General features: G+C 38.5%; 1 protein-coding gene across 2 annotated transcripts in view; it reads right to left on the bottom strand.

The window, feature by feature from the left end:
• The window catches only part of LOC115423925 (junction plakoglobin-like), a 285,940-nt gene extending 260,790 nt beyond the window's left edge, over window positions 1-25,150 (bottom strand). Inside the window, exon 1 of one of the 2 annotated variants that reach the window (XM_030140961.1) lies at window positions 24,938-25,150. The gene's annotated coding sequence lies outside the window, so the exon portion shown is untranslated. The remainder of the gene's footprint in view (window positions 1-24,937) is intronic. The other variant, XM_030140962.1, reaches the window with a different exon arrangement.
• Between the last annotated feature and the right edge of the window lie 1,568 nt (window positions 25,151-26,718).

Raw genomic sequence — 26,718 nt, 5'->3', positions numbered from 1 at the left:
CGATGAGGGTTTTTTGCATAACGCGCAAAATGATTGTTTAAAGTTCAGCTTAAAACTTCTCCTCTTCGCATCACCTCTTTCACCTGTCTGTCTCACTTTTGTGCTTCCTGCTAGAGCGCCCCCTGGTGGCCGTTAGCTCATAAAAATCTATACTCGAGCTGCATCGCTGTATAAGCCGCAGGGTTCAAAGCATGAAAAAAAAGTAGTGGTTTATAGTTCGGAAAGTATGGTAACACCTGCTGATCCACTAATCCATGTAAATAATTGGTGTAAAATACAGTTCTTCATCTTTTCATGGTCTTCAGATATGACCCATTTGGACGTTCAGAGGCTCTGTAGTTACCGCGGAAACACCGTCATCTTCTACAACATCAATTCACCAGTAAAACCCATGGAGTTGGATCAATAACAGTGGATAGACTGGGTTTATGTTTAGTTAATGAGAGATTTTACCGAAAAAGTCTCTTTTTCTTCAGTTTTCTCTATTTTTAATAGAATAATCCTCAACTTTACTCTAAACTTTTATGAACATTTAAATGATTAGTCAATTAAATGTAGGAAAATACCAGATTTTCACTGAAAAAAACAAAATACAGAAAATAATGTTACAATAAATAGTGATAAATCACTTAAGGATGGTTAAATATAGAGAAAAATTCATTTGGGAACTGACATAAATGTCACACTGGGTCCTTATGGGTTAACCAAACTATATTCATATGCCATTACCCCATGTTTTGCTGTAGACATAAAGGTGGGAGTATTTGACTGGCAAGATGCACAAATCTGGGATTATTTGATCTGTACTTAATTTGTTACTTTTATAAGAGAAAGGGCATAGGATGAGGCCTAACAGTAGTTGCTTCTCCATTGACCTTCAAACTGAGCGAATATAACCCGCACATAAAAATTAGCCTAATGGAAAAACGACAGTTTCACCAAAGTTTTTGTGCAAGTTTGTTGCAAGAGGTGGTTTTTCAGGTGGAGTGAAATTGGTATATTGCACAAAACTGCAATGGAAAGACCTTTTGTGCAACTAGAATCACATGAACAAAAAAAAAAAACGGATGTTGACTGAGGTTACAACAAGAAAAGAAGAGTTTTAAAAGAAACATGACACTGTATGTGTGGACATACAAGGAAACCCAATCATTTTTTAATTTTGTGCGGGATAGAGGGGTAATGAGCATTCTGGATTCAAAACAACAGATATTTATGTTCGTCGCTGTGTTTATGGAATGACATCGTGACATCTTGCAATAATAAATAACTGCATTTGTGATTTAATGGAAAAACCGACATTACGTACTTCTGTTTTTTTCGATATTTAGTAAATATCGGTAAAGTTTTGCGCATATGTCCAATGGAAAAGCAACTACTGATAGAGAGTTTTTCTACGCAGAAGTAACTGTATTTTTTTTATCCTGTAGGGACTGCAATGGGGAGTTTTCTAATAATTGGAGTGGTCCAAAGTAAGCACTGACACTAGATATCAACATGTAGCAGCAGTAGGAGCAGTAAGTGCACTAGCAACATGAAAATAAAGCAAATAAAAAAGACAGAAAAAACTTATTTTTTAACAGCACTGGTTCAGAATATCAGGACTGCTGCAAAAAAGTACAGTATTTGTAGCAGAGCATTAGGTCTAACAAGGTCCTGCATGGATGCTGTTTTGTTTGATTATTCATGTAATGATCTTTGGAGCTGACATCAGACAACACTATACCTAAAACCACGTCTTTGTTAAAGAGAAGTTAATAATGCAAACTCTGTTACAGTTAAGTTAAAGGGGTAAACCCTGCACAGATGCTAATGTGGTGGCTGCTACGCTTTGATCTGACCAAGGAACGTCAGAGATCAGCATGGTGTACAGACAATGTGTTTACCAGACGAATGAGTTGAAGCTCAGATAGAGGGATGCTGTGTATGTGTGTGTGTGTGTGTGTGTGTGTGTGTGTGTGTGTGTGTGTGTGTGTGTGTGCGTACCGACTCCTGAGGCTGCAATTATCTCAAACACACATATGCAATTTGTTTTCACTGCTGGTTTGTTTGAATGATACTGTGTGCTTCGGTGAAAAGAATGCACTGATTCTGTCCCTTGTGGACACAACACAGCTGAAATAACTGCAAGTCATTTTGAAACACTGTACAATTATTTTTATATTTACGCTAAGGTGAAAAAATACAATGTGTACTGGAGCTGCAACTGGATTATTACTACTGTTAATAATTTAATTTTTGTACAAAAAAAGTGCTGCAGCTGCCTATTTTTTAATTCATTACTTTTGTTTTTTGGGTTTTTTTTTTTTTTTTTTTTTGCATTATTAAGTTTATATTTATTGACTTTTGTACTTAGTTCGTACTTTCTTGCTTGCTTTTTTCAGTTATTTTGTCATTATTATATTATGTTGTAGATCTGTAGACAAAATGAATGTTTTGTGTTTTTTGATGAATGATATATCATTGATATCATTTTTGTTCATCTTTTCTTTCTTTGTCTGCAACACTACACCCACTATATTTGGATTATTGAGCAAATCAGACTTTTGAAGATGTGATCTTAATCATTGTTTTTCACCATTTTCACCAAACCTTCCCTATTGACATTCATTCACAGGTGCACCCAGACACCATTTAGTACTTGCTGGTGAATTCCTCCAGTTGGAGTTGCTTTGTCTCATTTGTATTGGTTCTAGGGTGTAAGAGGTGCATAACTCATTTGTGAATGTGTTCATATGCATTTCTCATTGAAGACAAAAGAAGTTAGATTTCAGGGTTTTCTTTCTGGAATAGGACACAGAACCGCTGGTGGTTTATTTAGCAAAACAAAACATGAGGCAACTAGAAGCACTCGGAGAGCGCAGACCTCCGCCAAGGCTGATCAGTGGCCCCCCCCATGGCCCCCCCACCCCCGATCACCACCAAAATTTAATCATTTCTTCCTTATCCCATTTCCAACAAACCCTGAAAATTTCATCCAAATCTGTCCATAACTTTTTGAGTTATGTTGCACACTAACGGACAGACAAACAAACAAACAAACAAACAAACAAACAGACAGACAGACAGACAGACAAACAAACAAACAAACCCTGGCAAAAACATAACCTCCTTGGCGGAGGTAATTATCAATGTTTCAGTTTTTAAAGCTGATTAGATGATTAACAGTGCAGCAAATGACCATTGTCTGATTCTAACATCTACTTAACAGTGAAAGACCCCAATGGATCAGCATTTGGAAAGTTAATCAATGTTTAATATGAAGCTGCAAGAAGAAATGTTTAGGTTCAACACAGCCATGATACAGCTGGGGTAGAATTAACACAGCAGACTGGAGCTTGTAGAGATACTGTTGTGTGTTAACAGTCCCTATTAAGGCATTACAAAAGGGACATACATGGGAAAACGAGGCTTACGCTGTCGGGGGCCGACAGCAAGAGTATATCCCAGAAATCCCCCCAATCCTCTCCTCCCCCAACCATTTAGAAAAAACACACCACCTGGTGTCAAAATATGACTTCATGTAAACGCAAGGTACTGGCATGAAGAAAGAGAACTGTTAGACCAGGGGTGTCAACTCATTTTCTTTCAGGGGCCACATTCAGGTCAGTTTGACCTCCAGTGGGCCAGACCAGAAAATAATAACATAATAACCTATAAATAATGACAACTCCGAATTTTTTATAAGCAAAAAATAACATTAAATTATGAAATCATTTACATTTTACAAACTATCCAAACAAAAAAGATGTGAATAATCTGAAAAAACTGAAATTTCTGAAGAAAAATAAGAAATAATGAGAAAAATGCTATCAATATTTATACATGTGATCAGATCTACCAAGGCACAAAACAGGCAGAATATTGTTAAAATTACACATATTTTTCTTTAGACATTTCAGGTTGTTCAGATTTGTTCAGATTACTGACGTTTTATTATTAGAGGATATCAAATTTTAAAGTTCTTTGCAATAAATCAAAGACAAAAAATTGGTGTTGCCCTTATTTATAGGCATAACATCCTATTATTTTTTTCACATTAAATCACAAAGAACATTTGGAGTCATTATTTTTAGGTTATTATGCTGTTATTTTCGAGTTCGACGCCCTTGACTGTTAATATCTTCTGCACTTTACAAATTCATCTTGTAGGCTGGATTGGAACCTTTGGTGGGCCGGTTTGGGCCTTGGGCCGTATGTTTGACACCTTTGTGTTAGACAATCGATATGAACTCAGTTTGAGCTACATGGACCTGATAGTGGCAGAATAATTCCCATAAAACTCCACCTAGTGAATGATGATGATGAACTCTGGATGGTAGACAGGAAATGGACATTTGTAAGACGATCAATATGAACCAAATTTGATCTCAATCGTCCTGTTATTGCTTGATTTATGTCCAAAAAACTGATTTTCAACTACAGCGCCCCCATGTGGATGACTTATAATACTCGAAGAGAAGCTGGTCCTTCCACTAGGGGTCCTCTATGTTGGTTATCAAGGGAGAAGAAATCCAACCAAATCTGTCCCAGTTATCGCCGAAACACCAAGGATGTCCGTCTGCGGCGTTCGGGGTAAAACCATTATATGTCCGAAACTTCATTTCAGGAATATAAATAGTCTTGAATGGATTCCAAGTTGACTTTGGGCAAAAGCGAGGTTCATTTAAACAGATTGCCACTTTAGGTGAGGGTTGACATGTAGAGACTCTCAGTCACACCTAAGGGTAATTTAGAGTGACCAGTGAACCTATTAACCTGCAAATCTGAGGACTGTGGAGGGAGTCAGAGCCCCCAGAGGAAACCCAAGCACACACACACACACACACAAACTCCTAAACCAGACACTCTTGACAGCAGCGGTTCCCACACTCCTTCCATTTTGAGGATAAATTTGCCTCTTTTTTCACAGATTCCTCAACTACCACAACACTGTACACAGCATCCGAGACGAACAGACCAGCGAAACCAAAATGATCCGCAGAGATGGTCAAGACTTCACCATCCTAAAACTATAAAACTCACACACGACAAATGTAAGAAGAAGGAAACGCATATGATGAAAGTCAAATAAAGTCAAGATAAGATGAAACGAGCCAAAAGTGGCACAGAAGATGCAACAGGATGAAACTGATGTAAAAGACATGATACAAAAATGATGTAATATATGTACAAATATAAAATGGCACCTCAGATGTTACATTATTCAAATTGGCAGCTGTTGTGGAGCATTAAAGTAAAAAAGATAAAGATGCAGCAGTCTGAGGGGAAGTTTCAGAGTCCCCTTTAATTCCAGCTTTTTCATGCACATAATAAACAGAAGTCATAACCAAAAATGGAGCTAACCTGTTGGCCATCTTATCCTTACATAACCTCTTGCTTGACTTCCACAACAGTAGTTAAAACATTAATATACTCAAGATTATATTTAAGTTGTTAATCAGTGTTGGACGATTGTTGCAATTCTCAGGTCACAATGACCCACCAAGCCACAATGTCACATTAGAATATCCAAGACACAAGGAAATCCATGTTATTTCCAACAATATCAGAACATCCAAAGATATTACACAATACACAAGATTCCATCCTTTGTGGGATAACCATCCCATAACTAACAAACTAACAAATTACCCCTCTTTCACTTCAAGTAAGACCAAAGAACCTGATTAATGTTATTGCCAGGAAAATTCCTTTAAAACCCCCAGAACAGAGAATCCCGCTCTGTCCATGTGCTGTTGTGTCCTTGGGCAAGACACTTCACCCCCCTTGCCTCCAGTGCTGCTACTCACACTGGTGTATGAATGCGTGTGAATGTTCGGTGGTGGTGGGAGGGGCCGTAGGCGCAGATTGGCAGTCACGCTTCCGTCAGTCTGCCCCAGGACAGCTGTGGCTACATGTGTAGTTTACCACCACCAGAGGGAGGATGTGAGAGTGAATGAATAATGGACCCACTGTGTGCGCTTTGAGTATGCATTCATAGAAAAGCACTATATAAATCTAATCCATTATTATTATTAGAACTGCATTTTGTATTTTTTGTACATGCATATACAGGTGCAACTCAAAAAATTTGAATATCGTGAAAAATTACAATATTTTTTGTCACTCATTTCAGAAAGTGAAACCCATATATTATATAGACTCATTAGACATGGAGTGAAACATTTCAAACCTCACTGGCTTGCAAACCTGGGTTTCACTTTCTGAACTGAGTGACAAAAAATATTGTACTTTTTCATGATATTCAAATTTTTGGAGATGTACCTGTAGATTATGGATTATGGGCGATCATTCAAGGCTTGCATTGAATATCCCATGTTTAATATACACAAATACACTTAGCCATACAGGTTAGGGCAGCCATGGCTCAGGAGGTAGAGCGGGTATAACCGACCACTATAACCAACTAGAAGCACTTGGAGAGTGCAGACCTCCGCCAAGGCTGATCAGTGGCCCCCCCGTGGGCCCCCCCACCCCCGATCACCACCAAAATTTAATCATTTCTTCCTTATCCCATTTCAAACAAACCCTGAAAATTTCATCCAAATCTGTCCATAACTTTTTGAGTTATGTTGCACACTAACGGACAGACAAACAAACAAACAAACAAACAAACAAACAAACAAACAAACCCTGGCAAAAACATAACCTCCTTGGCGGAGGTAATAACCAAAAGGTTGGTGGTTTGAATCCCACTCTGTCCTAGTAATGTGCTGTTATGTGCTTGGCCAAGACACTTCACCCACCAGTGTCACTCACACTGGTGTATGAATGTTTGGTGGAGGTTGGAGCGGCTGTTTGGCGTAAACTGGCTTCCATCAGTCAGCCCCGGAGCCACTGTGGCTACAACTGTAGTTTACCACCACCAGAGTGTGAATGTGAGAGCAAATAAATAATGTAGGGATGCACTGATTCCAATACAAGTATTGGGCATCTGCTCCAATACTCAGTGTGTGTACTCGTAAAAGTAATCTGATACAACTGCACTGATACCACTTACGGCCGTGTGACATTCACAGTTCAGTGCAGCAGGTATGCGGTGGAATAATGTGTGGGGAGTGTGAAGAGTGTGGAGATTTTTCCAAATAAATGATGGTGATAAAAGTAACGCTGACTACAAGTAATGTTAAAGACACAGACAGATACGGACGCAGCGTTCTGTCCGTCCTCTGCGTACATTCCATCCGTTTTCCAGGTGCTGGCGGATGCGTACCCAGACAGAGAATACCAGCGGAACTGTGGAGGTAGAGGATCTGTTCAAAGAGCGACTGTGTGAGTTAGAGAAAAACTACTGACAGATTTAGGACAACTACCCAGGGCTGGGCCTGTTTCCATCCTACTTACAATACTATGGGGGTAAGGAGCGAAGCGGAGTGAAAGTGAAAGTGAAAACAAAACTTATCGCTCATTTCTCTTTTCTCTTCCTGCTGAAGCTAAGCTTTTAAACCTTACCAGAGAAAACGCTGCAACATTAGTATCACATTAGTGTTACCTCTGTCGTCTCCATGTTTGTTATTACTGACTTTCTTCTTCGTCTCAAAAAACTTTACTCTTCTTCGTAATATTTGTCCAGTATGGTTAATTCAGAGCGGCGCCCCCTGGTGGATTAATTGACAAACACTCATTCCAACACATTAAATGTCAGTAGCAGCACTTTGTTCCAGTCAGACTAATGACAACGACAATAAAGCACATTTACAAAAGGAACTAAGAACTGGAATGGGATTATTAAGTACTCGTATCAGTACTCAGTATCGGCAAGTACTCAAATGTAAGTACTCGTACTCGGTCTGGAAAAAAGTGGTATTGGTGCATCCCTAGAATTATGCATTAATAATGTCAAGTGCTATAGAAATATAATCCATTATTATTAATTAACTGTAATTGAACCCATTGTGTATAATACATTGTCATTAACACCATTTTCCATCAGTGTAATGTGATTACTTGTTTATACCAGAAAACAAACAGTGCTGTCATGTGAACCAGAGTTATATCGTCATGGATCTGTAACATGGAATTGCTATGTAAGTAAATATGTCTGGATGGTTTTAGTACAGTTCTGTAGTCAGTCTACCAGTGTCCACGTCCCTGCAGGCTCTCATGTGGCCATAGCAGCTGTGAATACAAAGTACACACAGACAGCTCTGCAAGGTTCTCCCCTTTAATCCTGAGCAGAAGTGAAAATACTACAATGTAGAAATAACCAGTTAAAAGTGAATGTCCTGGATGAAAAATATGCTGGGGAGGTAAGGAAGCTATTATGACGGTATATGACTGCTGAAAGCATTAATGTTAAAAGGCCATTTAGGTCTGGTTAGAGTTATCAGCACTAAAAGTATTTAGTTATGGCATTTTAACCTGAAGGAGTTTGTGTCATTTGTTTTGCTTATAGTGAACAGTGATGATGTCAGACTTATAATCAGTTCACATTGGGTTCAGCTGCTGAAAACTGCAAACTAAAGCAGAGAAGTGAAGTAAAGCTGGACAAAAAGTGTTATCATGATAAAATAAATGTTCATATCAGTAATTGTAGTGAATGTCCCCCCCTGACCACCTCAGAGCTCCTCAGTCACTGGACTCCTTCAAAAAGGGGCTAAAAACATTTCTGTTTAGACAGGCTTTTTATGGGTCACCATGATGCTTTGTTTTATTCGCCTAGTCTTTTGTTCCTGATAAAGTATTTTTATTTTTATTGGACTGTCTTTTCTCTGTAGCACTTTGGGATTCTGCTGAATGAAAAGTGCTTTATAAATGCAATTTATTATTATTATTATTATTATTATTATTATTATTATTATTATTATTATTATTATTATTATAGTTGTTAAGTCACTCTTATTTTATGCCGTTTACAGGAAATTGTTGGTCCTAGTTTGAAATAATTTTTAAAAGCTGTAATCCTTAAAACAAGAACCATATAAAAGATCTAAGAGCATGAAAACAATGTTAAGAAACGATGTCAATTATGCAACAAGATTCATTCATTCATTTTGCATACATACAAACACTGTCAGTGTCTTTCCTTTCTTGGTAAATTCCTTTGGCATTTTCAGTTGAACAACCTCTCAGCTGGCATGTCTGTTTCAGCACGACATTTGACAAAATGGTAACGTGGCCCTGTTGTTTACAGAATAGAAAATAGAATCTTCATTTTGTCAGTAGTAGAGCCCGACCGATTAACTGGCCGGCAGATTAATCAGGCCGATTATAGCTTATCACCGATTAATCAGTATCGGCCAGTATGTAACCAATTTATTAAATTTTTTTGCTGCGGAGATTCTGTCACTCACTGCTTCTGTGTGTGTGTGTGTGTGTGTGTGTGTGTGTGTGTGTGTGTGCTGCCTGGAGAGTTAGAGGAACAGTAAAGCCAGTCAGTTTCACTTTCACTTCTGCTCGGACCCCACACATACGTACACAATCACGGAATCACGGACCGCTACCCCACACACACACACACGCACACACACACCCATGTCTGTGGGCTTCCTGTCTACCTCTGTTTCATTCTGCAGGCACGCCTGGATGTTAATAGTATAGGGGAGACCGGGGACAGTTGTAACACGGGTCAGTTGTAACACTTGCAATTGCTCCAATCAGGAACAACTTAGGACTCACCTAATTCACTCTGCACATGCTCAGTTTAGTCCTTAGTCCACATGGGAAGTTGTAGTACCGTGAGGCAGACACATCAAAATTTGTGAGTGAAAACATAATTTTGTGCTTAGTAACATTTTTTGCTCTAATTATTTTTGTGATTGCATAGTTTGCTTTGTAGTTGGACTCATTAAAGGCAGGTGTCGTATACATTTTAAAGAATGATTTACCAAACAATTTTTATGTCACTACTATTATACAGTTGTGTAAATTATATTTGTGAGATAAACAAAGATTTTTGCAACTCTTAAACCACCTGTTCACAATTATCTAGTATAAGATTATTATATCCTGTGTAGATCAATGTTTGTATTTCAAATATCGGCCAATATATTCGATATCGGCCAATATAGGATATCGGCTTTTTTTTTAGCCCCCAATATCGGTATCGGCCCCAAAAATCCCATATCGGTCGGGCTCTAGTCAGTAGGGGTTCACACACATAAACACACTGAAATTTGTGTTGTGCAGTGGTCTTGCCATATCAGGCACTTTGGAGCAAATGGGGGGGTTAAGTGTCTTGCTCAAGGGCACATCAGCCAACAACTCTCCGCCAACCCAGAGAATCAAACCGGCAACCCTTTGGTCAAGAGCTGACTCTTCAGCCATCTAGGCTGCCCCCACTTCAGTGATGATTCTATGATTCTGGGCATAGCAACGTCATTGCCCATTTGGAGGCCATTGTATTCCAAAACTAGAAGCACTCGGAGAGCGCAGACCTCCGCCAAGGCTGATCAGTGGCCCCCACCCGTGGGCCCCCCCACCCCCAATCACCACCAAAATTTAATCATTTCTTCCTTATCCCATTTCCAACAAACCCTGAAAATTTCATCCAAATCTGTCCATAACTTTTTGAGTTATGTTGCACACTAACGGACAGACAAACAAACAAACAAACAAACAAACAAACAAACCCTGGCAAAAACATAACCTCCTTGGCGGAGGTAATTATGAATATCTCCCAAAATATTGGTCCTATCAGCGTGCAGTTTTCACTAGTCTTTTCCTTGATCAAAAATACAAAATTATGACAAACTGCAGCAGTCAGCTCTGTACGGATTTTGTGTGATGCCCAAGACACACACACACACAGACACACACACACACAGACAAACAGAGTCCACTTCCTTTTATAATACAGGATAATAACCTACTAACCTTTTACTATAATCTTTCCAGTTATTATCGTCTGTGAGAATTTGGATTTCTTTTTTAAAACCTTTTCTGTTTGACTATAATTATTTTAGAAAACAACACAAAACATTCACATAACAGACTGACATTTATATTCCTATTGCAGGAATAACAAATGTGCAATCACATCCCACACACACTATAGTAACACCTCAGCGTGTGCGTCTACTTCCATTTCCTCTCTTATTCCTTCTCATCTCACTTTGTGCGTTCCGTCTGTCTCACTCGCTCACACACATGCCTCTCTCGTACACAAACAAATACAAATTCAAGTCCTGTGTGATTACAGCTCCACACGAATGAAGCAGAAAGCAGATAAATGGAAGAGAAACAGAGGATAAGAGTGTGTGACGGACAGACAGAGGTATAAACACAGCTAAAGGTCTGGGGAGAGGAGAAGTTTAGGAGTGGCATCTGTACAACAAACACATTGATTTTTATGTCGGTAAAAATCTAAAATGTACTGCAGACATCTGTTCGGTCTGCCCGTCCGCTGTAAGAAATGATCCACTGTGTCATTATGGTGTCATACACAGTTTACAGATATGACATCCAACACTGTTCACGTGTTAAATTAAACAGACTGGTTTCTAATTTGAAATATTTGGTTGGAATCGTCACAGTCAAGGCAGCAGAGTTCACACAGAGGGTCTAAACAGACCGAAGCAGCACAAGTGCCAATACTTGATGAATGTACTTTAGTAGAGTTTTCAAGTTTAACTTTTATTCTCTACATTTTTTCACCAAAATTTGTAGGTCTTGCAATTTCTAAAACAGGAGTCTCAAACTCATTTTCCTTCGGGGGCCAAATTCAGCCCAATTTGATCTGCAGTGGGCCGGACCAGTTAAATAATAAATAACATAATAATATATAAATAATGACAACTCCAAATTTTTATCTTTGTTTTAGTGTAAAAAAAGACACCCATTAAATTATGAAAATACTTACTTTTATAAACTATCCAAACAAAAAGATGTGAATAACCTAAAAAACTGAAATTTATTAAGATAAATAAGTGCAATATGAACAATATTCTGCCTCAACTTATCATTTCTACATATGCATTATGGATCAGATCTACAAAGACACTAAACACTTAGTAACAGGGAGAAAATTGTTAAAATTGTGCTTAATTTTCTTTGGACATTTCAGGTTGTTCATATTTGTTCAGGTTATTCACATTTTATTGGTACAGGAAAGTTTGTAAATGTAAATATTTTCATAATTTAATGTTACTTTTTGCACTAAAATTCATTCATTTTCTGAACCCGCTTTATCCTCACTAGGGTCACGGGGGTCGCTTGGAGCCTATCCCAGCTACATAGGGGCGAAGGCGGGGTACACCCTGGACAAGTCGCCAGTTCATCGCAGGGCTGAACATATAGAGACAAACAATCACTCTCACATTCACACCTATGGGCAATTTAGATTAACCAATTAACCTATTAGTGCATGTCTTTGGATTGTGGGAGGAAGCCGGAGTACCCGGAGAGAACCCACGCAGACACGGGGAGAACATGCAAACTCCACACAGAAAGGTCCCACCCCCCGTCGACTGGTGTTGGAATCGAACCCAGGACCTTCTTGCTGTGAGGCAAGAGTGCTAACCACTGCACCACCGTGTCGCCATTAAGTATTAAGTCACTAAAATAAAGACAAAAATTTGAAGTTGTCGTTATTTATAGACCAGTGGTTCTTAACCTTGTTGGAGGTACTGAACCCCACCAGTTTCATATGCGCATTCACCGAACCCTTCTTTATTAAAAAATAAAATATGATTTTTTTCAAATTCAAGACACAGGCATATGTTTTACTGGTGCACAAAATGAACCGTGCATTAACATCACTGTGTTCAAAGAACAAAACCAATACCGTGCATGAACTCACAACAAATTCCATACCTTTTCACAAAGACATGACCTGTTTTAATACAACCACACTGAAATGGTTTTAATTTTTACCCTTATGTATTCCAATAATGAATTTATTGTATTTATGCTATTTATCATTTTTAACATTTTAACACACACCCATCACCTAATTTCCATCAGGCTACAATAATAATGAATATTTACTGCAAATCAGTGTGACTGACGGCTTTAGTGTAATACGATTTCTCCATCCGCGACGGTGCGTCGGTCGTCACATGATTGTAACTGACCAGTGCGGTGACCGAAAAATGTAAACAAACGCAAGTCATGGCTGCCTCCGTGGTTAACAGGAAGTAGCAAAAGTCATAACGATGTGGAAAATACTCAAATAATTCATTGTCAGACGAGTGGAAGAGATTATAAACACTTCTGGATGTGTTGTAGTGCTATAAGCAACAACAATACACCACGTATATTGGATGTCAATCAGAGAAAGAGTCTCCGAAGCTGTTTGTTTACATACACGGACCTAGCCCGACACACACACCTGACTAATGAGTCGAGTGTGTGTCTTGACCTCTGCCGAACCCCTGAGACTGACTCACCGAACCCCTAGGGTTCGATCGAACCCAGGTTAAGAACCACTGTTACAGACTTAATGTAATATTTTCTTCACATCAAACTGAGAAGAAAATATGGAGTCTTTTGGAGTATTTTTTTGTAGGATATTTTACTTCAGATTATATTGGTCTGTAGGTGGAACCTGAACTAAAATGAATCTGTGGAATTTTTTCACTTTGTAAATTCATCCCAGGGGCTGCATTGGAACCTTTGGCGGGCCACATTTGGCCCCCAGGCCACATGTTTGAGACCCCTGTTCTAAAATGTAACATTACTTTAGTTTTAAGGCATTTAACCAGTGGTGCAGTTCAGGGTATACGGTGGTATATCGTGAATCCCTACATATTTTTCAGTCTGCATTGAAAACGACAGAAAACGGCAAAAAAAAATGTGTAAAGAGAAATAAGTAAAAACACAACAAAAAGAGAAACCATGCAAACACATACTTTTATAGTTTACGGACATACTGAACTATTTTTGAATTTCCCTCTTGGGGGGGGGATCCATAAAGTATATCTTATCTTATACCCTTGCACCTTTTGCAAGTTGAATTGGTACTTGTACTTTTACCACAGCCTGTTTTTACTCAAGTATTTGTATTTTTACAGAGGAATTTGCATGCAGGCTTTTACCACCTTTGCCTCTGTGTTCCTTCAAACTCCAGAATACTCATAACCCCGAAGCACAATTTAACTCAACAGAACTAAAATGAACTTAAATCTTCCCCAGTGGAGTTATTGTAAAAAAAAAAAGAGGAAAAAAAAAAGGTGGTTTGTTGACATTTAATATTTGTTGCTAAAATGCACTGGGGCTGAACAGACATCTACAGTGCATTACTGAAACATCTGAATAGGTTTATTTAACATTCTAAATCTGGACTGGCTGTGTTAGTGCTGCACAATGGCCCTTGTTTTTGTTTTTTTTAATAGCAGTCTGATTCAGTGTCTTTTTGAACTTCAGAGTTAATTAACCTACTGTTATTAGCACTAACTCCAGCTCCTATTCCCTGTCCAAATCACAATTACCTTTTCCCACTCATTGCTTTTCCACTGTTTTCTCTTATCTCTCAACTGAAGAAAAGCAATAATAATTATATACATATAATGAATATCCTATGCATTGTTGAAATAAACCTCTATACTATTAGTACAAGGTGTTGCAACAATAGTTGTGACAACAGTTAGCATAGCAGTCAGGTAACAGATACATGTAGAATATTTATATATTAAAGGGAGGTGAACTCTTTGTGTGTGTGTGTGTGTGTGTGTGTGTGTGTGTGTGTGTGTGTGTGTGTGTGTGTTTGTTTTTGTTATGTATTTTTGGTCAAGGAAGAGACTAGCAAAAACAGCAAGTTGACAGGACTAATATTTTGGGAGGCGTTAGTAATTTTGAACACAATAGCCTTACAATCATGTTGCTATGGCCATGACAGTTGACAGGAAGCGCAGTACCATGCTGCATGATGGGAAATGAAGTTTAAAAAACAGGAATGACACATTCACTAACTTCAGCCCCTTGATATCGGTATTAATATATTAAATGTCATTCAAAATTTAGAGAATGATTTACCAAAAAATTTTATGTCAGAACTTATAAATATAGATGAACGTCTTTTCCCAAAAGTCTGCTCTCCCCAGCATAAAAACTACCACATCTAGAACCTGTCAACACGCAAATATGCATGTATGTGTTTAGTATACATAAAAGAAGTAACTCCAGCACTAGAAGGAGAATCTGTTATAATATCCAAAAAAAGCCAGTGGAGGACCACAGGGTTCAAGGGCCTTCTGCAACACACTGCTTGTCTTGACAGGGTCCAGTTTGGGCATAGGTTGTCCTTTGTGATCACGCCTCTTTTGTTCCCAAACAAAGACAATTCAAAGTAGATTCGCTCAGAACTCAGCAATGGAGAGATTCAGTCACACACACAAAAATGTGGCTGGTTAATGATCACCATAATAAAACTGAAACATCTGACTTTGAAGACAGGCCAACAGTACCACTACTGCTGGCATCAGCTGGGGTCAAGAGCTGGGATGCTTTTAAATGACATTCCCATTGTAGGAAATCCCAGCTCAGCCCCACCAACAAATAACCAGCAGTTTTCTGTATGTTTTTGTCATCGTCGTCGTCTTCATCCGCTTTATCCAGGTCTGGGTCAGGGGGGCAGCAGCCTCAGCAGAGGAGCCCAGACAGCCGAGTCCAGTCCGCCTCGAGTATACACCGATATCCACGGAGTCAAGTACGCCTGACTCTGTGGAGGCCTTTAACACGCTTCGAACATCCGACCCGGCTTCTGTGCCTCTGGTATACTCTGTCGTCATGTTTAACCCCCCCAGCTTCAGAATAAAGTGTTTGGGTTTTTGGTAGTGGTGCTAAGAATTCAGCAGTGGCACAACTAGGGATGCAACGATATGAAAATTTCATATCACGGCTACTGTGACCAAAATTATCACAGTTATCATTATTATCATGGTATTGTTGAAATGTGCTTAAAATGTTCAAAAAGTACTTTTACACACACTGAAATAATTTAACCAAAAAAAAAATAAAAAATTTAAATATTAGGCAAAATGTACTTTCTGTGGCAGAACCATTCAAATGTTAACATGTAAACATCAAACATACACATGTGCATTAAAGATGGCCCCTTATGGCCATTGTTTGACCATTTTCCACATCAAGTTTGAGTTGAAAGTGCAGTAATCAAACACGGTTATCATGATAATTAGAATTTAAACGGTAATACTAACTGTCAGAAATTTTACCACGGTTTATCATTATACTGGTAATCATTACATCCCTAAGCGCAACGTTCGTGTGGAAACTAAAGGTGAGTGTTTGCGTTCTTCACATAGATTACATGTATTTGTTCGGTACACCTCCGTAATGTATCGAAGGCCTGACACAGTTCGGTACAAACGAGTGCACTATTACACCCCTACTCATGACCTCATTCTTTCTTTCTTTCTTTTTTTTTATTACCTTTTATGACCTCATTCTTTCAGTCATTACCCAGAGCTCATGACCATAGGTGAGGGTCAGAACATAGATCGAGCCTTGCACCCGTTGCCACAATGAGAGGTAACACAACTAATTTGTTTGACCATTTACGTCAGTACCACACAGCTATTATATCCTTCGGAGTATTTTTTTCATATCGCAATATATATCGCAGTGTTAAAAAAAAATCGCAATGTCAGTTTTTTACTATATTGTGCAGCCCTAGTTACCGCCACCAAGGAGGTTATGTTTTTGCCTGCGTTGATTTGTCTGTCTGTCTGTGTGCAAGATAACTCAAAAAGTTATGGACGGATTTGGCTGAAAATGTAAGGACATATTGATACTGGCAAAAGGAACAAATGATTAAATTTTGGTGGTGATGGGGGGCACTGATCTGCCTTGGCAGAGGTCTGCGCTCTCTGAGTGCTTTTCTAGTTAACCCTTTCATGCACAAATTATGAGAACCTTAATCAAGATTTTTTTCCTGAGTGTTTTTATTCTTCTTTAGGCATGAAAAAAACAATGCGATTGAAAATTTTCTTATGAAAAATAAATAAATTTTAAAAAGTTAAAAAAAAAAAAATACATTTAAAAAAAATAGTAATAATAATAAAAAAAATTCTTAGGAACCTATTTTTCCTGAAGTTGCAAAAATGTGCACTCAGCTGGACACCATACATTTAATTTTTGAAGTGAAGAAACATGCATTTACTGATAATTGCGTGAAAACTATAACTATTACACTCAGGGGAGATCTACACAATGTTACCAATTCATGTCAGAAACGATATGTAATGTCTTAAAACTTTAATAAAGATATGTGTAAAAAAAACCAAAACAACAAAATCCATGAATATACAACAGAACAACTGTAGAATAAGTGTCCACTGTAGTGACCAGTATACATGAAAGGGTTAAAGTTATTAACAGTAAGAACCCCCAATCACCACCAAAATTTCATCATTTGTTCCTTGTGTCAGCATTTCCTGAAATTTTCATCCAAATCCATCCATAACTTTTTGAGTTATCTTGCACACGGACAAACAGACAAACCAACGCCGGCAAAAACATAACCTCCTTGTCAAAGGTAACTAACTAGCATTAGTAGAAGTGAATAGTTACAACAATAGAAGTTGCCATGAAACAGTTACAAGTAGTAGTAATATCAGTACTTTAGAGCAGTCATATTCACCCTGGGCCTGTGTGGAGCTCCACAGACGAGTCCAGCTTTAACAGGCTGTGCATATGCCATGTGTTTCCTGTTGAGAATAAGCGAAACTGTGAAAATGTGAGGTGCATTTGAAAATATCACAGAGGTCAACAAGCTAAGTGTTCATAAATATAGATGAGAGGGCAGCCAGAAAATTGTATTCTTCATACTTTCCCAAAACAAGAAAGCACCAACAATAATTTATGTGACTAAATCCAAACCCGTTTTGGAACCAGTGATGTTTCTGAAAGGTTTACTACAAACAGGCCCAAAGCTGCAGCATCACCAGTGTGGAAAATGTACTGTTGTTCACAGCCTGTGTGTGTGTGTGTGTGTGTGTGTGTGTGTGTGTGTGTGTGTAACCTCTCCCTGTCCCTCGACAACCACACCCCGCAGCAGTTGCCGCAAACAGAAAATAAATAAATAAAATGTTCCTCGACAGCTTGTCTGGATGAATAATAGTTACGTTAGACAACTTAATAGGAATATATTCTGGTAGCATCTCCTGTGGTGCAGCAGAGGAACCATCCGTTTATTTCTCTCGTAAACGAATGTTGCAATTATGTGAGTACTGGTTTATTACACGCCCTGTTTACAACCAGCTCAATCAGTCACCACAATTCCACACTTTTACTGGGGCAATCTGTAACCTTTATTTAGTTTAAAACATTAAACAAGATTACCACTAATGTGAAGAAATACCAATTTTACCAATGTGTCGAAGAAAAAAAAAAAAATCTACTGTTATTTGCTATTGCCTTAGACCACTTATTTGAGTATCGCTGTCTGCCTTAAGAGGTGCAATGAGTCACTGTAGTGTCTGATCTGCTCTCAGTCCAACGTAAGAAAAATGTTCAGGGTCAAAGGAAAGAACTGATAAAAATATTAACAAATTCAGACTTATCATTGGTGATGCCTTTACCTCGCTGAAGTCTGTTATGCATGAAGTTATTTAACAAGTAAACCAAGAACACTGACCTTGTTTGAATAGTGCAGAACAGATCTTGCAGCTAATGATTAAAAAAACTTTCCAGATGGCGAAGATAATGGCAATAGTAACTCTATTAGTTCTATTAGAAAATCCACATCATATTAAGCACAGATTGGAAAAACAGTATCCTTGGAAAACACTGTACAGCACTATATTAGGCAGCGAGCCATGGACCTGTTAATTAAAAAAAAAAAAAAAATGCACAAAAAATGGCTAATATCAGTATATTGTTTTCTTTGTCACGGCTTAATTTCAGCTAAATCCATCTATTTTTCGCAAAAATGAAGCAAATCATCAGTAGGGGTGTAACAAAATATTGGTTCTGCAATATATCGCGATATTTCATTTCATGATACTGTATTGATATTAAATGTACTGTATCGATATTTTTAGGTATTTACTCAAATGCAGATATTGTGGAGGTTCATTTGTTGTTTTTTGTTTTTCTTTTTTGTTTATATTTTAACTATTATTGTTTAACACTATTTTATTAAATAATGCTTATTTGAAAAATCCTAAAAGCACTTTTTACTTTCTGAAATAGGCAGATGCTAGTTCCTTTGTTGGGACTGCACAAAAATAATGTTGTGATGTTAGTTCTGAACTAATAGAAAATGAACATTTGAACAGGATCTTAAACTGTAATGTCTGTAAAACAGAATTCAAGTTTTAACACAGGAAAATGTTGTGATATAGCATCAGATCCTGTTGTGATCAAATAAAAATGTGTTTAGTGTTTGTGCATATTTCGGGTGTAACTCAATTCTTTAAGGAAATAAAAAATAAAAAAAAAAGAAACAAACAAAAAATTGCTTTTTTAACAGTATCATGATATATTGTGATATATCGTATCGTGATCCTAGTATTGTGATTTGTATCGTATATTGCCATATTCTTGCCAATACACACCCCTAATCACCTGTTAACTCTAGAGGGTCCCTGAACGCGTCCTGATAACATGAGCGATCTAAGATGACATGGCAGCAGACGGAGCCTCACTGAAACTCCATTTCAATTTGTGTGGAAAGTGCAGATGTCAAACTAATACTGTGAAGTCAATCATGTTGAAAGCGCACGGAAAACCAAAGTTATACGACACAATAAAACCAAAATTTTTCGATGATAGTGTCATTATGTTTGGTGTGTTCGGTGAAGGTACAGACGGTAAAAACAGGCTTCTAAGGGAATTTCTTGCAAGCAGGAAAAGCTTGCATTACAGAAAACATATCACCACATTTCTATTGGTAGAAAAGAGCATCACATGAACCAATCAGAGACATCCATACTGTGCTGTGTGTAATCTAACTAATCTAACTTTTACACCTGGTCATCTCCATCTTATATCAATTTTGACTTAATTTATACTAGTCACTGAAAAGTGACGAGAACTGTATTATTTTACCCTATTATTTTATTACTCTCAGTATTTCTAAATTATATTTTGCAAATTTGTACATGGTTGAATAAATGTTCTAAGCTGTTAAAATGTCGTTTGTGTAATGAACAGGATCTGACAACACATTCTACGACATGCATTGCTTTTACGCCTGCCGGAATATTTCACACCCTGTTTCTCCATTTCTGCCTAATACGCTACTGTAGAGTCAGGGAAGAATTTGCTTTGGTGCGACTTGCTGATAACTTGTATCTCAAAATTGTGATCATCTTGCTCTTTCCTTATGTAGTAAGGAAATAAGGGGATGAAAATATAATGAAATTTTAAAAACTGAGGCAGGGTCTTTAGGCCATATTATGTGTTGCTATACCAAATATGAAGAGTCTGCAGTGGTTTCAGGAAACAGGTGAGGACCGCTGAAGCTATTTGTGAATTATTAAACAGCAATAAAAATAGATATGAAAGATTTTCCATATTAATGGTGTCTGGTACAGATGAGGCAGTCACGCTCCCCATCGTTCACTGCAGGATGTCCACTTGTCAGTGACAAAGCATATAATACATACTCACACTGTGATACGTATGCAGAGTCAAACCCTTTGCAAGAAGAGCAAAGACTGCACATTGCAAGCATTCATCCAATCACATGCAAGAATGATCACACACACACACACACACATATGGCCAGCTCTGGCTGTTACACCCACTTGTCACGGCCAAAGAATGTGAAGTCAACAGCAGAGACAACATATTTGTGTGTGTGTGTGTGTGTGTGTGTGTGTGTGAAGGAAGAAGACAGAGTTAAATACCGCTGGTCACAATTACACTACATCTGTCCTAAAGGCCTCTCTCTCTACAGATGCTTTTCACAGTTTCACCCTCTACATCTGTTTGGAACACGATTCTTCTGCCCGCAGGATGACACACACACAAACACACACACACACACAAATATAGATGCACACGGCTTTAACGCTATCCCAGCGGAAACACTCTTGACATAATTGTGCATGTCCTAACCCTAATGTCTTTAATGCACATTCTGACATTTCACATCAGAAAATGTTTACGGAAGCAGCAAAATTTAAAAAAGAAAAAACACACAAAAACACCAAAACATAAAATAAGACAAAATAGACCCTTGTACACATGTAGAGAAAATGGAAACATCTTTTTAGATAAATTCTGACATGGCAAACATGTAAGTCACGTGATTGATCAGCTGACTCACTCGCCAATGTTCATTTAAAGAGTAAAAACATGTCACGTAGGCCAACAGATACTGATGAAGAGACTAAATTATTCCTCTGTCTCATCCATGAAAAAAAAATCAAGGCCATTTTAGCTGGAAAACAACATCAGAATGCTATGCTTCCTGTTCTTCTTCTACTGTCCACTAGAACCATGTGTCTCATAGCCCACAGCTCCACCTGCTGGCCACACAATGCAGAGTAGATCATTTTCTATAAACCAGTTAATGGAAATGTGCATTTTTGTTTTTGCAGCTTCTCAAAAGTTGGTTTCAATTTTACCTGACATTTTAAAAAGACATAGCCACTGATTAATTCATTTGGTCAATGCTGAAATAACATTTTAAAAATTATTGGTGGCAGATAAGCTGGCAGCACGAATGACAAAAGGAAAATGTTAAACTTCTAAACTAGGAAATAGGAAACAGCTCAAAATACAAAAATTGTTCCTATCTATCTTTTGTAATTAGTTTAATGTTCAGTTCTGCAGTTTTCCATTTCACATTCATAATCAATCAAATTAACTAATAATTATTAATAACAATTAGGCATTTTGCTTACTTTCTCAGTAAAAACATGTCCAAATGTTTCGATTTTTTTGTCATTTCCTAGAATTTTACTGACGTACAGCTTATTCTGTTGAAAAAAAAAAAAAAAAAAAATTAAAACATCTCAGGTCTCTAGAGCATGGTGCATGTTGTTCTTGTTATGCAGATGACACACAGCTCTACGTATATGTTAAGCCCAGGCACTTCTCCAGAACTGACTGACCACTATCATTACTTGGTTGAATTCATAACTTTATTCAATTAAAGAAGTTCTTCAGATAACTGAAGTTCTGTTTTTTGGCAGAGTCCACCAATACCTCAATAAATTAGCTTCCAAACTTCAGGCAATCCTGCTCCTTTCATCAAAAAAATGTAGCAAAAAAGCCCCCACTGCTGGAGAGATACTTATCCAGTAATCCCAGCCTTATCTGTTTGGCTTCAAGAAAAATGAACATTTGTTGTCCTGGGTCAAGGGCTAATCTCTCTTTGGGTTTTAGATCAACATACTCTGTCGAGTACTTTACAACTTTACAACTTTACATACATTAACCTTCCATTTATCTGATAATTGTGAATATGATTTATGGCATATCATTCAAATAGTGTTAAGAAAATAGCATATGCTTTGGTGAATTATTTTGGATTTTAATTTGTGTCATGAGATGATTTTGTTGAAATTGGAGGAAAATATTTCTAAAAGTGCACGATTTAACTTAAACTTCTTACAGTTATGTCTTATTTAACTTTATATTGTGTTGTATGTGTTATTTTATCAATATATTTTCCTATACTACAACTGTTTTAAAGGTCTTGATAATTCCAATTCCTTTGTTCCAAAAAGACTAGATCTTTATTAGTTGAACATGTTACCTGTTTCTTCTAAACTGACCCTATCTAAGCTTTTTTTTTTTTAGAGTGAAGAGCCTGAATATGAACTTCCACTGACCAGACTAAACATGAAATATATTCATACAATCTAAAATGAAATACAAATCAAAGTACAATTTAATGTTGTTATTCTTATTTCTCTTACTATCTCAACTTCATTTTCTTTGGGGTTGTAGATAATATGTGGAGGTCAGTATTTTTATATATTACTAACTACTGCGAGTCATAAGGTGATTGCTATATTGAACAGTGTTATTGTCCATTGCACATCTTGTTTGTGTCTTGTAACTTTATGTTGTGTTTAATTGGCTGGGTAGTCATGTGCTATTTTTCTTTTTTCTAGCATTTACAGTTTATGTAGACCACAGGGAAATGTTTGAAAAAAGCATAATTCCATTTAAAAAAGCAAAACAGCACTACTTTAAGCCCACCTGAAAACCACATAATTGCACACAACAATATGTCTGCACCAGTGGCGGCTGCTCGTCTTTCAGACAGGGGAAGCTCATTGTCGGCTTACATAAAAAAAAAAAAAGTCAAGTTATTTAAACATAAATTCGGCCCTCTGTTCCTTTTTAAGAAAATGGTCAGTGACCTTATTGTACCAAGTAAACAAGAAAATGTTGAAATGATGTTAAATTGAAACAAGGAAGTACAATGAGTGTGTTTTATTTACAGTGCAAGAAATGAGCAGGTAATTCCGTAGCGGTTTGTCTCTCGATTTCATAGCAGAATGTGCGACGGTATTAAACTGAACTGTGTCAAGTGAAGGAGTATATTTCAAAATACTAGCTGTCAATCAAACCGGATTCAGCCTTTCCACTGATCCTCCAATCAGCACATGGACGCCCAGCGTCCAGCCCAGCCGAGCTCCGCCCACAGCTCCATTCACCGCCATAGACGTCGAGCGTCCGTGGGTGGGAAAACATGGTGGCATTTATCCAATTACCATCCAGTTTTGAGGCAATGAAAAAAACTGTTCCACTCAGTCCCATTGAAGTGCATGGACGCTGAGCGTCTACGGACAAATGCACTGAGCAGAGATGGAATGAGAAAACAGAGACATGGGAATGGAGGAGAAGTGAACATCGAGTCTGTTGGTTTGTGATAAAGCTGATTGTGAACGAACTCGTCTGTGAGATGAACGTGTTCTAACACATTTGTAGTTAATGAAATGTCAACACAACCAAACATATTTAACCATTTAATTTTTGTAATTTTAGGGGAAGCCGGGCTTCCCTTGCAGTCTGTGAGAAATCGCCACTGGTTTGCACACTTAGGTTTTTTTTTTTTTTAACACAATCTTTTTTTATTTTAAATTTTCAAATGCATAACAAGAAACAACTTGAACATGAAACTGTTGTATCAAGTTCTGATCCAACTGCCCCCCCACCCACTCCACTCACTCCAAGTACTGGACCCTCATTAAGTTGATTTAATTTTGCAATTTTGTTCATTTATGTTTATTTGTTGCTTATTTTCTTGGTTTCTTTTCTTTTTGCTATTTTAATCATGTGCTATTTTCCAATATACTTTCCTATTGTAAAACAGTTTTTAAAAATCTTGATCATTCCAATTTCTTTGTTTCTAAGAGACTAAATGTTTTTTTTTTTTTTTTTACATGTTACTTATTTCTTCTAAATTGACCCTATTTCAGCTTTTTCTTGAGTGTGAATAGCCTGAATATGAACTTCCACTGACCAGACTAAACATGTACAGTTTAATGTTTTCTAGCCACTTTTCATGGTTCACCTTCTGGCCTAACAAGACAGAGAAAAGCCACACTGGAGCAACTGGAACCCATAACCAGCACTGTTTCCACACAGTGTCATTAAACTTCAACACACACACTCACAGTGATGTCAAACCCCTGAGCCCAACAGGACCACCTCATCCACACAGACCTGGTACCCACAGAACCACATAAACCATCTGGGTCCTTGTGCATCCTCAGCATCCTAAAAAACATTTCCCCATAATGACGCCATTAAAAGGTAAAAACCCTCCTGAACTAACTTGTCTCCACTAGTAACCCACTGTGTGGATGTTAGGAAGAACCACATCCATCACATCCAGGAGAGAAGCGTCAAACTGCGCGAACTTTCCCAGAGCGGAGGTGACACCATTCCCATTCTGTGTCTGCTGATGGCCGTGACGCTGCCCACAGACTGGAGGTCACATCCCACATCTCTGATCATTTCTCCCTCTGTCCTCCCCCCTGCCTCCCCCCCAGTGGCTCCTGTAAGGTACACCCTGGTGATCTGGTTACCGTGCGTAAAAGCCCGTGCACCTGGCTCTGGTTACCTTTGCGTTAAGTGGACAGCGGTGTGGAGCGGCTCCTGTCGCAGCACTGACGCCTTCAACTTTTCCTTCTTTAGGCTCTCCGTAAATCCACTGTCCGTGTCGTTCAGGTGCAGATCCGCTCCCGTGCCTCGCTGGCCTCAGTGTTCGGTGTGTCCTCCGTTCTAGACCCGGTGGTTGTGCAGCAGCAGCAGAACGCAGCCAGATGAGCGCAGTGACGGGAGCGAACCGGCGGCAGCTCGGCTCCAGAGCGAGACTGGAGATGAGGAGGAGGACAAAGGAAGAGAGGTCTCACTCTGATGGAGAAACAGACACTTGACTGTTCCCATTCATAAAAGCTGCCATGTCGTGTGTTGTGTTTTAGGTTCCTGTATGATGAGCCTCTGACTGTCACTGAGAATGGGAAAATACCTGGTAACCTCATGTTACCATGGAAATAGACTTTCTATCTATAGGAAAATGCAGTGGCGGATCCAGAACAAATGTGGACTGATCTCAATAAAAGGTGCTGTATGTGACGCCAGTTCTTATGGCATTTAGCGTGCTATATATATATGCATTTTCAACCTTTTGCGTAGTATTCAACACCATTTGATCGTGTGCCAATTTACGCCAGTGTTTCTCAAGGGGGTGTTGGGACATCATTGGGGGGCATTTGGTATGAGGGAGGCACTGAGTTCGTCTGTATAAGTATCATTGTCAAGGAGCATGTTATGTCAGTGGTGAATTTCCGTATCATTAGGGATGGGAGTCGAGAACCAGTTCTTTTTGAGAACTGGATCCCAGTAGCTCGATTCCTTGGAATCGTATTTCTGCTTGCTTATCAATTCCGCCTTCGTTGCACATGCACAATGATGTCACGCATACGCTGCATTGTTTTGGTCAGAACATAGCCAACATGGCGTTGAGGCAGAAACAGTCCAAACAGACGACACCAGGTCCACTGGAACACTGTCAAAGCTTCCATGTCTTCAAAAGGGTGGAATCCCTCCAATATGTTCAAACATTTGTCCACAGCAAGTGATTCATTTGATTCGCTACTTAGCAACACTTGTGAATCTAGCGGCAGAGTGAACACTAGGCAGTCATCCGGGCCCAGTTCCGGTTCGGTCAACGAATGTTATACCCCCTAAAATACAAGTTTCCAAAGGCAGGAGAAAGGAAATGAGGTGTACAACAACAGGAAACGGGCTGAGTCGAACCAGTTTCATGTAGTGGAAATGCAGCAATAGAGGAACTGGTAATGCGTCTTTAATTTCACTTTCACTGTATGGTCCCCCCCCCCCAAACCAGGCCCAGCGTCACCAGTTCTTATTATTCATGCATACTGTATATGTTATATTTTCTGTGCAGAGATGGAAATATAAAAGACAGTTAATGCAAACACACCTGTTTGTTCTCTTTTATTCCCTCACCCAATGAGAATCGATAAGGAATCGGATCGATAAGCAAAATCAATAATGGAATTGGAATCGTTAAATTCTTATCGATTCCCATCCCTACATATCATCCATCACTTCCCCACTCCCTGGTTGCGAGGAGCACCCTACCTCATGGTAACGTAAAGGGGTGTTGAGAACCACCGATTTACACCAACATCTCCGGTTCATCCAACCATAACCATCAGTGCGTGGTATTTGATGCTTCGATTCAGGTTGGACAGGGGGTTAATAACAGCATGAACATACACACAGAAAGCTTATAATGCATACAGATAACACGCCAATTAAAAGGGCGTGTATATTTACATTAGTCATGATATCATGCCAAAAAATGGAAGTGGG

The sequence above is a fragment of the Sphaeramia orbicularis genome, chromosome 8, assembly GCF_902148855.1.
Source record: "Sphaeramia orbicularis chromosome 8, fSphaOr1.1, whole genome shotgun sequence".
NCBI classification, from domain to species: Eukaryota; Metazoa; Chordata; class Actinopteri; order Kurtiformes; family Apogonidae; genus Sphaeramia; species Sphaeramia orbicularis.
The sequence above is the reverse complement of the archived record's forward strand: the minus strand, read 5'-3'. Positions and strand labels throughout refer to the sequence as shown.